Below are 14,467 nucleotides of genomic sequence, written 5' to 3' on the forward strand. Positions count from 1 at the left end.
AATCTTCCATGATAAACAAAAGTTAAAAGAATTTGCAGCTAGAAAACCAGCTCTTCAAAACATCCTTGGCAAAACATTACAGGAAGTGGAAATGGAAAATAACAATGAAAACCAACAACAGGAGGTAGTACAGTAAAGGAAAAACTAAGCATAGAGGGAAAACAAATCATGTTAAGTAACATACATAACCAAATATGGCTAGAAATACAAACCATATCTCAATAGTAACCCTAAATGTTAATGGCTTAAATGCACCAATCAAAAGATATAGGCTAGTAGAATGGATTTAAAAAAAAAGATCCAACAATATGCTGCCTACAGGAGACTCATCTGATAGGAAAAGACATACACAGACTGAAGGTGAAAGGTTGGGAAAAATCATATCACTCATACGAACCCAGGAAGCAAGCAGGGGTGTCCACACTTGTATCAAATAAAATAGACTTCAAGCCAAAGTTAATCAAAAGGGATAAACAAGGACACTACATACTGCTCAAGGGAACCATACACCAACAAGACTTGACGATCATTAATATATATGCCCCAAACAATGGTGCAGCTACGTTCATCAAACAAACTCTTCTCAGGTTCAAGAGTCTAATAGACCACAACACAATAATCATGGGAGATTTTAACACACCTCTCTCACCACTGGACATATTTTCCAAACAAAAGTTGAATAAAGAAACCATAGAGCTCAATAATACAATTAATAATTTAGTCTTAATTGATATATACAGAATATACCATCCAACATCAAGCGGATACACTTTCTTCTCAGCAGCACATGGATCCTTCTCAAAAATAGACCATATATTATGTCACAGGGCAAAGCTTAGCAATTACAAAGGAGTTGAGATACCACCATGCATTTTATCTGATCATAACGGAATGAAGTTGGAAATCAATAATAAAATGAGAAAGGAAAAATCCTACATCACATGGAGATTAAATATGCTACTGAATGAACAAAGGGTTACAGAAGACATCAAAGAGGAAATTAAAAAATTCTTAGAGGTAAACGAAAACTCAGACACAACATATCAAAATCTTTGGGAAACTATGAAAGCAGTACTAAAAGGAAAATTCATTTCATGGAGTTCATTCCTTAAAAGAAGGAAAAGCCAACAAATAAATGACCTAATCCTACACCTCGAAGCCTTAGAAAAAGAAGAACAAATCAGCAGCAAATACAGTAGAAGGCAAGAAATAATTAAAATTAGAGCTGAAATCAATGAAATCGAAACAAAAGAAACAATCGAAAAAATTGACAAAACTAAAAGTTGGTTCTTTGAAAAAATAAATAAGATTGATAGGCCACTAGGCAAGCTAACAAATAGAAGAAGAGAGAGAACCCAAATTACTAGCTTACGGGATGAAAAAGGCAACATCACAACAGACAATTCAGAAATACAGAAGATAATTAGAAATTATTTTGAAACCCTATACTCTAATAAAATAGAAGATAGTGAAGGCATCGATAAATTCCTTGAGACATATGAACTACCCAGATTGAGTCAGGAAGATATAAACAACCTAAACAGACCAATATCAAGTGAGGAAATAGAAGAAGCCATAAAAGACTACCAACCAAGAAAAGCCCAGGACCGGATGGATATACAGCAGAGTTTTACAAGAACTTTAAAGAAGAACTAATACCAATACTCCATAATCTATTTCAGGAGATAGAAAAAGAGGGAGAACTTCCAAATTCATTCTATGAGGCCAATATCACCTGATTCCCAAACCAGATAAGGACACCTCAAAGAAAGAAAACTACAGACCAATATCCCTAATGAATTTAGATGCAAAAATCCTCAATAAAATTCTGGCAAATCGTATACAAAAACATATCAAAAAGATCGTGCTTCATGATCAAGTAGGATTCATCCCTGGGATGTAAGGCTGGTTCAATATACGGAAATCAATAAACGTTATTCACCACATCAATAGACTTAAAGATAAGAACCATATGATCATCTCGATAGACGCAGAAAAAGCATTCGACAAAGTACAGCATCCCTTTATGTTCAAAACATTAGAAAAACTAGGGATAACAGGAACTTACCTCAAAATTGTAAAAGCTATATATGCAAAGCCTCAGGCTAGCATCATTCTAAATGGAAAAAAACTGAAGGCATTCCCTCTAAAATCTGGAACAAGACAGGGATGCCCTCTCTCACCACTTCTATTCAATATAGTTCTAGAAATACTGGCCAGAGCAATTAGACAGACAAAAGAAATTAAAGGCATTAAGATAGGAAATGAAGAAATTAAATTATCACTGTTTGCGGATGACATGATCCTATACCTAGAAGACACAAAAGGGTCTACAAAGAAACTACTTGAGCTAATAAATGAATTCAGCAAAGTGGCAGGATATAAAATCAACATGCATAAATCAAAGGCATTCCTGTATATCAGCGACAAATCTTCTGATCTGGAAATGAGGAAAACCACCCCATTCACAATATCCTCAAAAAAAATAAAATACTTGGGAATCAACCTAACAAAAGAGGTGAAAGATTTATACAATGATAACTACAGAACCCTAAAGAGAGAAATAGAAGAAGATCTTAGAAGATGGAAAAATATACCCTGTTCATGGATAGGCAGAACTAACATCATCAAAATGGCGATATTACCAAAAGTTCTCTATAGGTTCAATGCAATGCCAATCAAAATCCCAACGGCATTTCTTGTAGAAATAGATAAAGCAATCATGAAATTCATATGGAAAAATAAAAGACCCAGAATAGCAAAAGCAATTCTAAGCAGGAAGTGTGAATCAGGAGGTGTAGCGATACCAGATTTCAAACTGTACTACAAAGCAATAGTAACAAAAACAGCATGGTACTGGTACCAAAACAGGCGGGTGGACCAATGGTATAGAATAGAGGACACAGAAACCAATCCACAAAATTACAACTATCTTATATTCGATAAAGGGGCTAAAAGCATGCAATGGAGGAAGGATAGCATCTTCAACAAATGGTGCTGGGAAAACTGGAAATCCATATGCAACAAAATGAAACTGAATCCCCTCCTCTTGCCATGCACAAAAGTTAACTCAAAATGGATCAAGGACCTTGATATCAAATCAGAGACTGTGCGTCTGATAGAAGAAAAGGTTAGCTCCGATCTACATATTGTGGGGTCGGGCTCCAAATTTCTTAATAGGACACCCATAGCACAAGAGTTAATAACAAGAATCAACAAATGGGACTTACTTAAATTAAAAAAGTTTTTTCTCAGCAAGAGAAACAATAAGAGTGGTAAACAGGGAGCCTACATCCTGGGAACAAATTTTTACTCCTCACACTTCAGACAGAGCCCTAATATCCAGAGTATACAAAGAACTCAAAAAATTAAACAATAAGAAAACAAATAACCCAATCAACAAATGGGCCAAAGACCTGAACAGACACTTCTCAGAGGAGGACATACAATCAATCAACAAGTACATGAAAAAATGCTCACCATCTCTAGCAGTCAGAGAAATGCAAATCAAAACCACCCTAAGATACCATCTCACTCCAGTAAGATTGGCAGCCATTATGAAGTCAAACAACAACAAGTGCTGGCAAGGATGTGGGGAAAAGGGTACTCTCGTACATTGCTGGTGGGACTGCAAATTGGTACGGCCAATTTGGAAAACAGTATGGAGATTCCTGGGAAAGCTGGGAATGGAACCACCATTTGACCCAGCTATTGCCCTTCTCGGACTATTCCCTGAAGACCTTAAAAGAGTGTACTACAAGGATACTGCCACATCGATGTTCATAGCAGCACAATTCACAATTGCTAGACTGTGGAACCAACCCCGATGCCCCTCAATAGATGAATGGATTAAAAAAATGTGGCATTTATACACAATGGAGTACTACACAGCACTAAAAAATGACAAAATCATGGAATTTGCAGGGAAATGGATGGCATTAGAGCAGATTATGCTAAGTGAAGCTAGCCAATCCCTAAAAAACAAATGCCAAATGTCTTCTTTGATATAATGAGAGCAACTAAGAACAGAGCAGGGAGGAAGAGCAGGAAGAAAAGATTAACATTAAACAGAGTCATGAGGTGGGAGGGAAAGGGAGAGAAAAGGGAAATTGCATGGAAATGGAAGGAGACCCTCATTGTTATACAAAATTACATATAAGAGGTTGTGAGGGGAATGAGAAAAAATAAGAAGAGAAATGAATTACAGTAGATGGGGTAGAGAGAGAAGATGGGAGGGGAGGGGAGGGGGGATAGTAGAGGATAGGAAAGGTAGCAGAATACAACAGTTACTATTATGGCATTATGTAAAAATGTGGATGTGTAACTGATGTGATTCTGCAATCTTTGTAATGTTTTGAATAACCAATAAAAAAAAATATTTTCAACATACTAAATAAATAAATAAATGCAAACTGAGGATGTAGCTCAATGGTAAAATGCATGCCTGGCATGCATGTGGCCCTGATTTAAGTCCCAGCACCATTAAAAATAATATAAAATAAATACACATATATGATTTTTCTCTTCACTACAATGAAAATTTTATCCATTAATTTCCAATGTAGTAAGATTTGGATTTATCTATAACATCTATGTTTTTCAATGATGATGCCATCATAAAACATGTAGTTTCTCTTTGATGTTAAACTTTTAAACTGAATTTATACTTTTAATAATATAATTGTCTTCATTCTTAATAAAATAAATTTCAAAATAATTCCTTTGACTATATAAATTGTATAAAAGTTTTAAATCATTATTAATGTTATTTTGTTATTTCTGCATGATATACCTAATGATATTGATACAAACTGGGCTGATTTTTTTTAATTATTATTTTTTCTTTTTTCTTTCTTTCTTTTTTTTTTTTTTTTTTTTTTTTTTTTGTTATGTTTGCTGTTCTGGGGATTGAATAAAACACTCATCTACCACTGAGATACACAGCCAGCCCTTTTGATTTTATTTTTAGACAGAATCTTGCTGAGTTAAGGCCAACCTGGCCTTAACAAGTAATACTCCTACCTAAACCTCCAAGTCACTCGGATTACAAGCCTGCACCAAAATGCTCTCAATTACATTCTTAGCACAAATATTTTCAAATTAAAAAGTAGCACCAGCAATACACACAAGAAAACTTGAAGTGAAAAATGGGCAAAACTGAAGATGGCTGACTAGAAGTTCCTACAGTTATACTCTCAGAGGAAAAAATAAATTTAGAAATGAACAGCAACTATATTTCAACCAAAATAATGAAAGTAGAGCACCAGAGTGCAGCAAAAGTATACCAGAAATACAATACAGCACAGAAACTTAGGATGGCCACATATATAAGGGAAGGGAACACTTTGCTTCCCCTGCCCATGTCCCAGTTGGAATCAGCTCAGAATCAGGGGAAATTTCTGCCTATGAAGAAAAGTTGTCATAGGCTCAGAGCCCAGAGAAGGTGACTTCTGGAGTTCACATGACTGCACTCCCCCTTTGACAAAATTCACACTCATTCATTTTAAAAACACTAAAGAAACTATGGAGAGACAGAAATTACCTCAACATCATATACACAACCTGTGGCAAAGCCAAAGCCAGCATTATACTGAATGAAGAAAAAACTGGAAGCATTTCCTCTAGGAACAAGCATGTCCACTTTCACCATTCCTATTTCAATACAGTTCTTGAAATCTTAGCCAGAGCAATGAGGCAAGAAAAAAAATTAAGGAAATACAAATAGGAAAACAATAAGTCATCTCTGTTTACAGATGATATAATCCTATAGGACTCAGGAAAACTCCACCAGACAACGTCCAGAGCTGATAAACAAATTCAGCAAAGTAGCACAATGCAAGATAGACATACAAAAATCAATAGCTTTTCTATACACCAATAGTGAACCTCCTGAAAAAGAAATGAGAAAAATAATTTCATCACAATAGACCCCCCGAAATAAAATGTGTAGGAATAGATCTAACAAAGAGGTGAAAGAGCTCTACAATAAAAATTATAGAAAGCTGATGAAAGAAATTGAAGAAGACATAAGAAGATGGAAATACCTCCCATGTTCTTGGATAGGCAGAATTAATATTGTTAAAATGACCATGTTACCCAAACAGAACTACAAATTCAATGCAATTCCCATCAAAATATCAATGACACTCTTCATAGAACTAGAAAAAAATAGTCCTAAGATTCATATGGAAGATTGGAAGACCCAGAACAGACAAAGCAATCCTAAGCAATAACAGCTATATTGGAGGCATCACAGTACCCAATCTCAAATCATATTATAGAGCTATAGAAATAAAGGCAGCATGGTATTAGCATGAAAACATACACAAAAACCAATGGAGTAGAGTAGAAGACACAGAGAAAAATCCACATAGATACAGTAACCTGATTCTCAACAGAAGTGCCAAATCTATACTGGAGAATAGATAGCCTTTTTAATCAATGGTGTTAGGAAAACTGGGTGTCCATATGTAAAAGGATGGAACTAGATCTTTGTTTCTTAGCCTGCACAAAAATCAGTTCAAACTGGATCAAACCCTAGGAATATAGAACAGAAACTCTGCAGCTACTAGAAAAAAACACAGGGTCAACACTCTAACACATTGGCACGGGCATTGCCTTCCTTAAAAAGATTCCCAAGGCCCAAGAAATAAAACCAAAAATCAATAAGTAGGATAGCATCAAATTAGAAAGCTTCTACACAGGGGCTGGGGATGTGGCTCAAGCGGTAACATGTATGCCTGGCATGCACGGGGCGCTGGGTTCGATCCTCAGCACCACATAAAAATAAAATAAAGATGTTGTGTCCACCAAAAACTGAAAAATAAATATTAAAAAAATAAAGCTTCTACACAGCAAGGGAAACAGTTAAGCATGTGAAGAGAGAGCATACAAAAAGTAGGAAAAGCTCTTGTCCAGCTACTCTCCTGAAAGGAGATTAATATCCAGAATATATGAAGAACTAAGGGCTGGGGCTGTAGCTCAGTGGCAGAGTGCTTACTTTGTATGTGTGAGGCACTGGGTTCAATCCTTAGCATAATATAAAAATAAACAAATAAAATGAAGGCATTCTGTCCATCTACAACTACAAAAAAAAATTAATAAAAAAAAGAGCTCAAAAAACTATCAGAAAAACAAAGAACATAGTCAATAAATAGGCAAATGATCTAAGCAGAAATTTCTCAAAAAGAAAAGTACAAATGGCCAAGAAATACATTTAAAAAATACTCTACATCCTCAGCAATCAAAGAAAGAAAAATCAAAAATATCATGAGATTTTATCCCACTCCAGTCAAAATGGCAATTATTAAGAATACAAATAATAATAAATGCTGGCGAGGATGTGGGGGGAAATGTACACACATACATTGTTGGTGGGACTGCAAAGTAATGCAACTGATCTCCCTATGAAAATCAGTATGAAGATTCCTCAAAAGACTAGGAAAGAACCTACTAAGACCCAGCTATCTTAGTCCTTGGTATTTATTCAAAAAAGCTAAAAGCAGTATGCTGTAAGTGATACCCGTATACCAATGTTATAGCACCACGATTCACAACAGCCAAGTTACGAAACCAGAGTAGGTGATGTCAACATATAAATGGATAAGAAAATGTGGCATATACACACAATGGAGTTCTACCAAGCCAAGAAGAATAAAAATATGTCATTTACTGCTAAATAGATGGAACTGGAGAACATCATGCTAAGTGAAATAAGCCAGACCCAGAAAGTTAAGAACTGAATGGTTTCTCTTCTATGTGGAGACTAGAAAGCAGATTAAAAATGAATAAAAGTGAGAACTCATGAAAATAGGAGACCTAATGGAATAGAGGAAAAAGGTCAAGGGGGAGGAAAGGAGAACATAGGAAAGTCCTGGAGAATGAAATCTACCAAATTACATTATGTTATGTCCATGTGTGAAAATACCACAATCATCCTGATTTTGCATATATAATTATAATGTATTAATTAAAAAATAATAACGTAAGGGAATCAAGTAGGGAAAAGCATATGGATCAGGGAGAGGGAGGAGAAGAGGGAAAGAAGAGGTATGAGATTGATCAAAAGACATTGTGCGCATGTACAAATGCATCACAATTAATTCTATTATTACATATAATTATAATTTGCCATTAAAAAAGAATAAATCTGTGACTTTTCCATCTGCACAGCATAAATAAATTTTAAAACAAATGTCAAAAATTTATTGGGCTGGGGATGTGGCTCAAGCAGTAACGCACTCGCCTGGCATGCTCAGGACGCTGGGTTTGATCCTCAGCACCACATAAAAAATAAAATTATATCTACAAATAATTCATAATCAACACAGCTACATAAAAAGAAATGTGAAAGTCCTGTAATCATAAGTAAACTTTGATATATCCCTACATGTGCACAAGAAGTATCATCACGGAAATGACAAATGTATAGACAAATATAGCTGTTTCCTTTAAAATTTAAATTTCTTCAGAATGCAACTGACTGATGAGAGCAAAAAAATAACAATGTAATGTGGGTTCTATAACATATACAATATGTCATATATAAATAAATAAAAATTTTAAAAATGCAAAAAAAATTAAAATTTTTTTTTAATTTTTAAAAAGAATATAAATATAGCACTATGGCTCCTGGCACAATTGTGCATGCCTGGAATCTAGAAACACTGGAAGCTGAGGGAGGAGGCTCACAAGGTCAAGGCCAGCCTAGGAAACTTAGCAAGACACTGTCTAAAAATAAAATTAATTGGATTGAGTGTATAGCTCAGTGGTAGAGAACTTGCCAAGCATATACAAGGCCCTGGGTTCAATCTACTTAGTACCCCACATTCAAAAATAAATAAATAAATAGCTGCAATGCAAGAATGAGGTAAGTGGAAGGATGTTATCGTGTGATTCTCGACCTGTCATAAAGTATAATATTATCTGAATGTGTTCTGTGATAAGTTAAAGATATATACTATAATTTGCCACCAAGAAACCATCAAGAAATAAAATCATAAATATAACTAATAATAATAAAGTAGAACATGTAAAAATGAGCATAAGAAAGGGTAATGTGGGTGAATATGATCAAATATGTTATTTGCATGTTGAAATATGTCACATCAGAACCCATTATTCTATGATTAAAATGCACTAATGAAAAAACAAATTGGCAAATAGGCAATAAATAGAAAGGTGTTAGAGTTAAACAAACCTATCGTTATAGTTTGGATTGTAAATGTTTCCCAGGTGCTCATGTGTTAAAGACTTGGTCCCCTGTTGATGGCACTTCTTGGAGGTGGTGGAACTTCCAGAAGATGGGGCCTTGTGGAAGACATCATTTGATTGGGGTGTGCCCTTGAAGGAGATATTGGGACCATGGTCACTTCCTCTCTCTTTCTTTGCTTCCCAGTCAATCTGACCTGAGCAGCTTTGCTCCATCCATATGCACTCCCTACATTCTGTTCTGATTGATAACATGTTCAAAAGCAACGGACCACAGACTGAAACCTCTGAACTCATAAGCCAAAATATAGCTTTCCTCTTTCCTTCCTTCCTAAATGGATTTATCACAGGTATTTTGTCTCAGTGATGGAAATCCAGCAAACACACATACCAATAGTAACTTTAAATATACATGGTAAGACCTAATTGTCAAAGATTGTCCAATTGAATCTTGAAAAAAAAAAAAGCAAGACACTACTAAATCCTGTCTATAAGAGACCTACTACAAAATATTGCTTAAAACAGATGAAAATGTCAATCTAAAGAAAGTTGAATTATCTGTGCTAAATACCCATCAAATTGGAACACAGAGTATAGAAAACTACTGGGGATTAAGGGCCATTTAGTAATGGCAAAAAGTCAATGTATCGAGAAGATAAAATAATCTTAATTATAAGCAAGTGTAAGCAAAAGTTTTAAACAATGCATGCACCAGTAGCTGAGGGCTCAGAAATAGGCAAACTGTTTCTTTCTCTCTCTCTCTCTCTCTCTCTCTCTCTCTCTCTCTCTCTCTCTCATTTCTATCTCTATGTCTATCTCTATCTCTATCTCTATCTCTATCTCTCACTCTCTGGCTCTTTGTCTAATTCAAATGTAGTCCAAATGCCAGAGTTTTACAGTAGCACTGGCAGAGAGAGCTCCAATGGAAGCCCTCCGTTTCTGGACTAAGGGGATCCCTGTGGGTAAGAGAGAAATCTTATCCATTCTCCCCTCCCAACCCCAGTAGTAGCAGAGGCAAGGCAGCACCTAAGCCATCAAGAAATAGCAGCCCTCTCTCTGACCAGGGATATGATAATGCCAAGAGTTTATGAGGCATCCACCCTGATTCTTTTTTTCCTCCTCTCTCTCTCTCTCTCTCTCTCTCTCTCTCTCTCTCTCTCTGTGTGTGTGTGTGTGTGTGTGTGTGTGTGTGTGTGTGTTCTCACAGCTCAGTATCAGAATTGGAACATTCATAGAAAGTGTAGAACAAAATGGGCAAACTAAGGCCTCAGCTTCTATTGAGAAAGAAAGGAAAGGGGGGCTCAAGGACGTAAGAAAGTGTTGGGGTATTTTCAATGGAAAGGAACTCAAGAAAACAATCCCAGGATGTGGGGATGGGAAGGACAATAAAATGAGGAGGACATTATTACCCTATATGTGTGTATGATTACATTACTAGTGTAACTCTACACCATGTAGAGCCAGAGGCATTAGAAGTTGTGCTCCATTTGTGTACAATGTGTCAAAATGCATTATATTGTCATGTATAACTAATGAGAACAAATTTTAAAAATTAAAAGAAATACAAAAATAAAGCAATCCCATAAAGCTAATGGCACATGTCTTTTTAATATAAATAGTATACCAAAAGCTTTGTTAACAGAAGTATGGGCAGACTGTGCCCAACTGTCCACTAGGTGGTGCAAGTGTGAAATCGCTCCAAACAGCACTGCAAGAGTTTTGAAAATTGAACTGACATGGGAGCCAAGCACTCATTGATGTCAGATAGAAACTGTAACTGAACCTCACTAGCTAAATAAAAATTAAAGATATCAACATTCTGCCTAAGGTTTCATAACATTCAAAACATCCCAAATATCATTCAAAATTACCATTCATGTGAAGAACCAGGAAAATCTCAAAATCTCACAAGGGAAAAACAATTAATAGACTTGTCAACATTAACTTTTTTTTTTCTCTTACTGGAGGTTGAATTCCACCACTAACCTACATCCCCAGCACTTTTTACTTTTTATTTTGAGACAAGATGTCCCTGAGCTACCCAGGTTAATCTCAAACTTGCGATCCCCGAACTTCAGACTCCACAGTAACTGGGATTACATGTATCCACCACCAAACCCTGCAAAATTAACAGTTTTGCTCTACAAAAAAAAAAATCATTTTAATAGAATATAGAAGATATGCAACTGACTGGAAGAAAATATATTCAAACTAAGTATCAGACAAAAGATCTTTTTACACAACAGATAAAGAATTTGTAAAACTTAATGGTAAGAAAACAGTCAATCCAATTCTTAAAAATAAGCTAAAATTTAAACAGACATTTGGCCAGAAAGATACACAGATACCTTATAAGCAAAGGAAGACATGTTCAACATTCAGGAAATTCACACAGCAAGTACACGTGGTATCACGTATCATGTACTGCATGTGTATTAGAACCGAGGAACGAGTACGTGTGAGGATGCTGAACAAGTGATACATACACTTACTCAACACTGGTAGGAATGCAAAAATGGTAACTGCTCTGAAAAATGGTTTTCAATCCCTTATACACATGTAAATCCCACATGAATTAGCATTGTCCTATATTAGGTATTTACCAAGAGAAATAACAACTTATGTTCATATAAAACCCTATACACAGATGTTCACAGTTACTTTGTTTGTAGCAATCAAAAAAATTAAAACATCCCAAATGTCCTCCTATTAGTGAACAGATAACTCATATATGGTTCATTTCTGTAACAACATAGAGCAGAGTATTGGGACTCAGAATATGGATGCAAAGGAGAAATATGCTGTCAAAGGAGTCAGACTCAAAAGAATACACACTGTGATTCCATTCAGCTAGCATTATGTAAAAGGCAAAACTATACAGGCAGAGAACAGATCATTGGTTGCAAGGGCCTGGGAATGGGAAATTGATTTTATTAAATAGAATCATAACAGTGTTTTGGGGTGTGGGGACTGCACTGTACCCTGTTGGCAGTGACAGTTATATGAGTCTATACATATTTCAAATCTCATAGCGAACAAGTCAATTATACTGTACATAAATTTTTTAAAGATTTTTCAAGTGATATAAATGAAAATAGATTCGGTCAACATCCTAAGAATAATTCAATGTTAGTGTCAAAATACTGTGCTAGATTTTTATTTTTAATTGCCCCAGAATCTTAAGATACCAAAGCAGTGAGGGTCTTGGTCTCAATAATATTCAGGTTCTGTTAATGATGCTAGATACTTAGAACTTGGATTGATGATGACAGAAACAAAATCCAGGCTTGTGAGTATGAATACACAAGCAAAGCCTTTCTTTGGGCCCCCACATGGGAAAGGAGACACATTTCCAAGTGTCAGAGCCTGCAGTAGTGGCACACACCCATAATCCCAGCAATTTGGAAGGCTGAAACAAGAGGATCACAAATTTGAGACCAGCCTCAGCAACTCAGCAAGACCCTGTCTCAAAACAAAAGATAAAAATAGCTGGACAAAATCAGCAAAGTAGCCAGATATAAAATCAACACCCATAAATCAAACATGTTTCTATATATCAGTGATGAAGCTACTGAAGAAATCTACTGGAAGAAAATATATTCAAACTAAGTATCAAACAAAAGATCTTTTTACACAACAGATAAAGAATTTGTAAAACTTAATGATAAGAAAACAATCCAATTCTTAAAAATAAGATAAAATTTAAACAGACATTTCTCTGAAAGAGAAATTAGGAAAACTACCCCATTCACAATAGCCTTAAAAAAATAAAATAAAATACTTGGAAGTCAATCTAACAAAAGAGGTGAAAGACCTCTACAATGAAAACTAGAGAACACTAAAGAAAGAAATTGAAGAAGACCTCAGAAGATGGAAAGACCTCCCAGGCTCCTGGAGAGGCAGAATTAATATTGTCAAAATGGCTGTACTACCAAAAGCATTCTACAGATTTAATGCAATTCCTATTAAAATCTCAATGACATTCTTTATAGAATTAGAAAAAGTAATTATGAAATTTATTTAGAAAAAAAAGAGACCCAAAATAGTCAAAGCAATCCTTAGCAAGAAGAGTGAAGCTGGAGGCATCACAATACCAGAACTTAAACTATTCTACAGAGCCATGGTAACAAAAATGGCATGATATTGGCACTAAAACAGACATCAATCAATGGTACAAAATAGAAAACACAGAGACAAATCCACATAAATACAGTTATCTCATACTAGACAAAGGCACAAAGAACATTCACTTGAGAAAAAATAGCCTATTCAACAAATGGTGCTGGGAAAATTGGAAATCCACACATAACCAAATGAAATTAAACCCCTATCTCTCATCCTGCATGAAACTCAACTCAAAGTGGATCAAAGACTTAGGCACTAGACCAGAGACCCTGTGCCTAATACAAGAAAAAGTGGCCCAAATCTTCACCATGTTGGCCTAGGAACTAATTTCCTTTTTAAAAACTCCTAAAGCGCAAGAAGTAAAATCAAGAATCAATAAATGGGATGGATTCAAACTAAAAAGCTTCTCAGAAAAAAGGAAACAATCAATAACATGAAGAGAGAGCCTACAGAATGAGAGAAAATCTTTAGCACATGTGCCTGAGATAGAGCATTAATCTCCAGGATATATAAAGAACTCAAAAAACTTAACATCAAAAAACAAATAACCCAATCAATAAATGTGCTAAGGAACTGAACAGGCACTTCACAAAGGAAGAAATATGATTAGTCAATAAATATATGAAAAAAATGTTCAACATCTCTAGCAATTAGAAAAATGCTAATCAAAACTACTCTAAGATTTCGTTTTACTCCAGTCAGAATGGCAGTTATCAAGAATACATGCAACAATAAATGTTGGTGAGGATGTGGGGGAAAAGGTACACTCACATTGCTGGTGGGACTACCAATTGGTGCAACCTTATGAAAAGTGATATGAAGATTCCTCAGAAAACTTGGAGTGGAACCACCATTTGACCCAGTTGTCCCTCTCCTTGATTTATACCCAAAGGACTTAAAATCAGCATAATACAGGGACACAGCCACATCAATGTTTATAGAAGCTCAATTCACAATAGCTAAACAATGAAACCAACCTAGGTGTCCTTCAACAGATGAATGGATAAAGAAAATGTGGTATATATACACAATGGAATATTACTTAGCCTTAAAGAAGAATAAAATTATGGTATTTTCCAGTAAATGGATGGAACTGGAGAATATCATGCTAAGTGAAATAAGCCAGTCTCAA

The sequence above is a fragment of the Callospermophilus lateralis genome, chromosome 5 (genome assembly GCF_048772815.1).
Source record: "Callospermophilus lateralis isolate mCalLat2 chromosome 5, mCalLat2.hap1, whole genome shotgun sequence".
In the NCBI taxonomy this organism is placed as follows: domain Eukaryota; kingdom Metazoa; phylum Chordata; class Mammalia; order Rodentia; family Sciuridae; genus Callospermophilus; species Callospermophilus lateralis.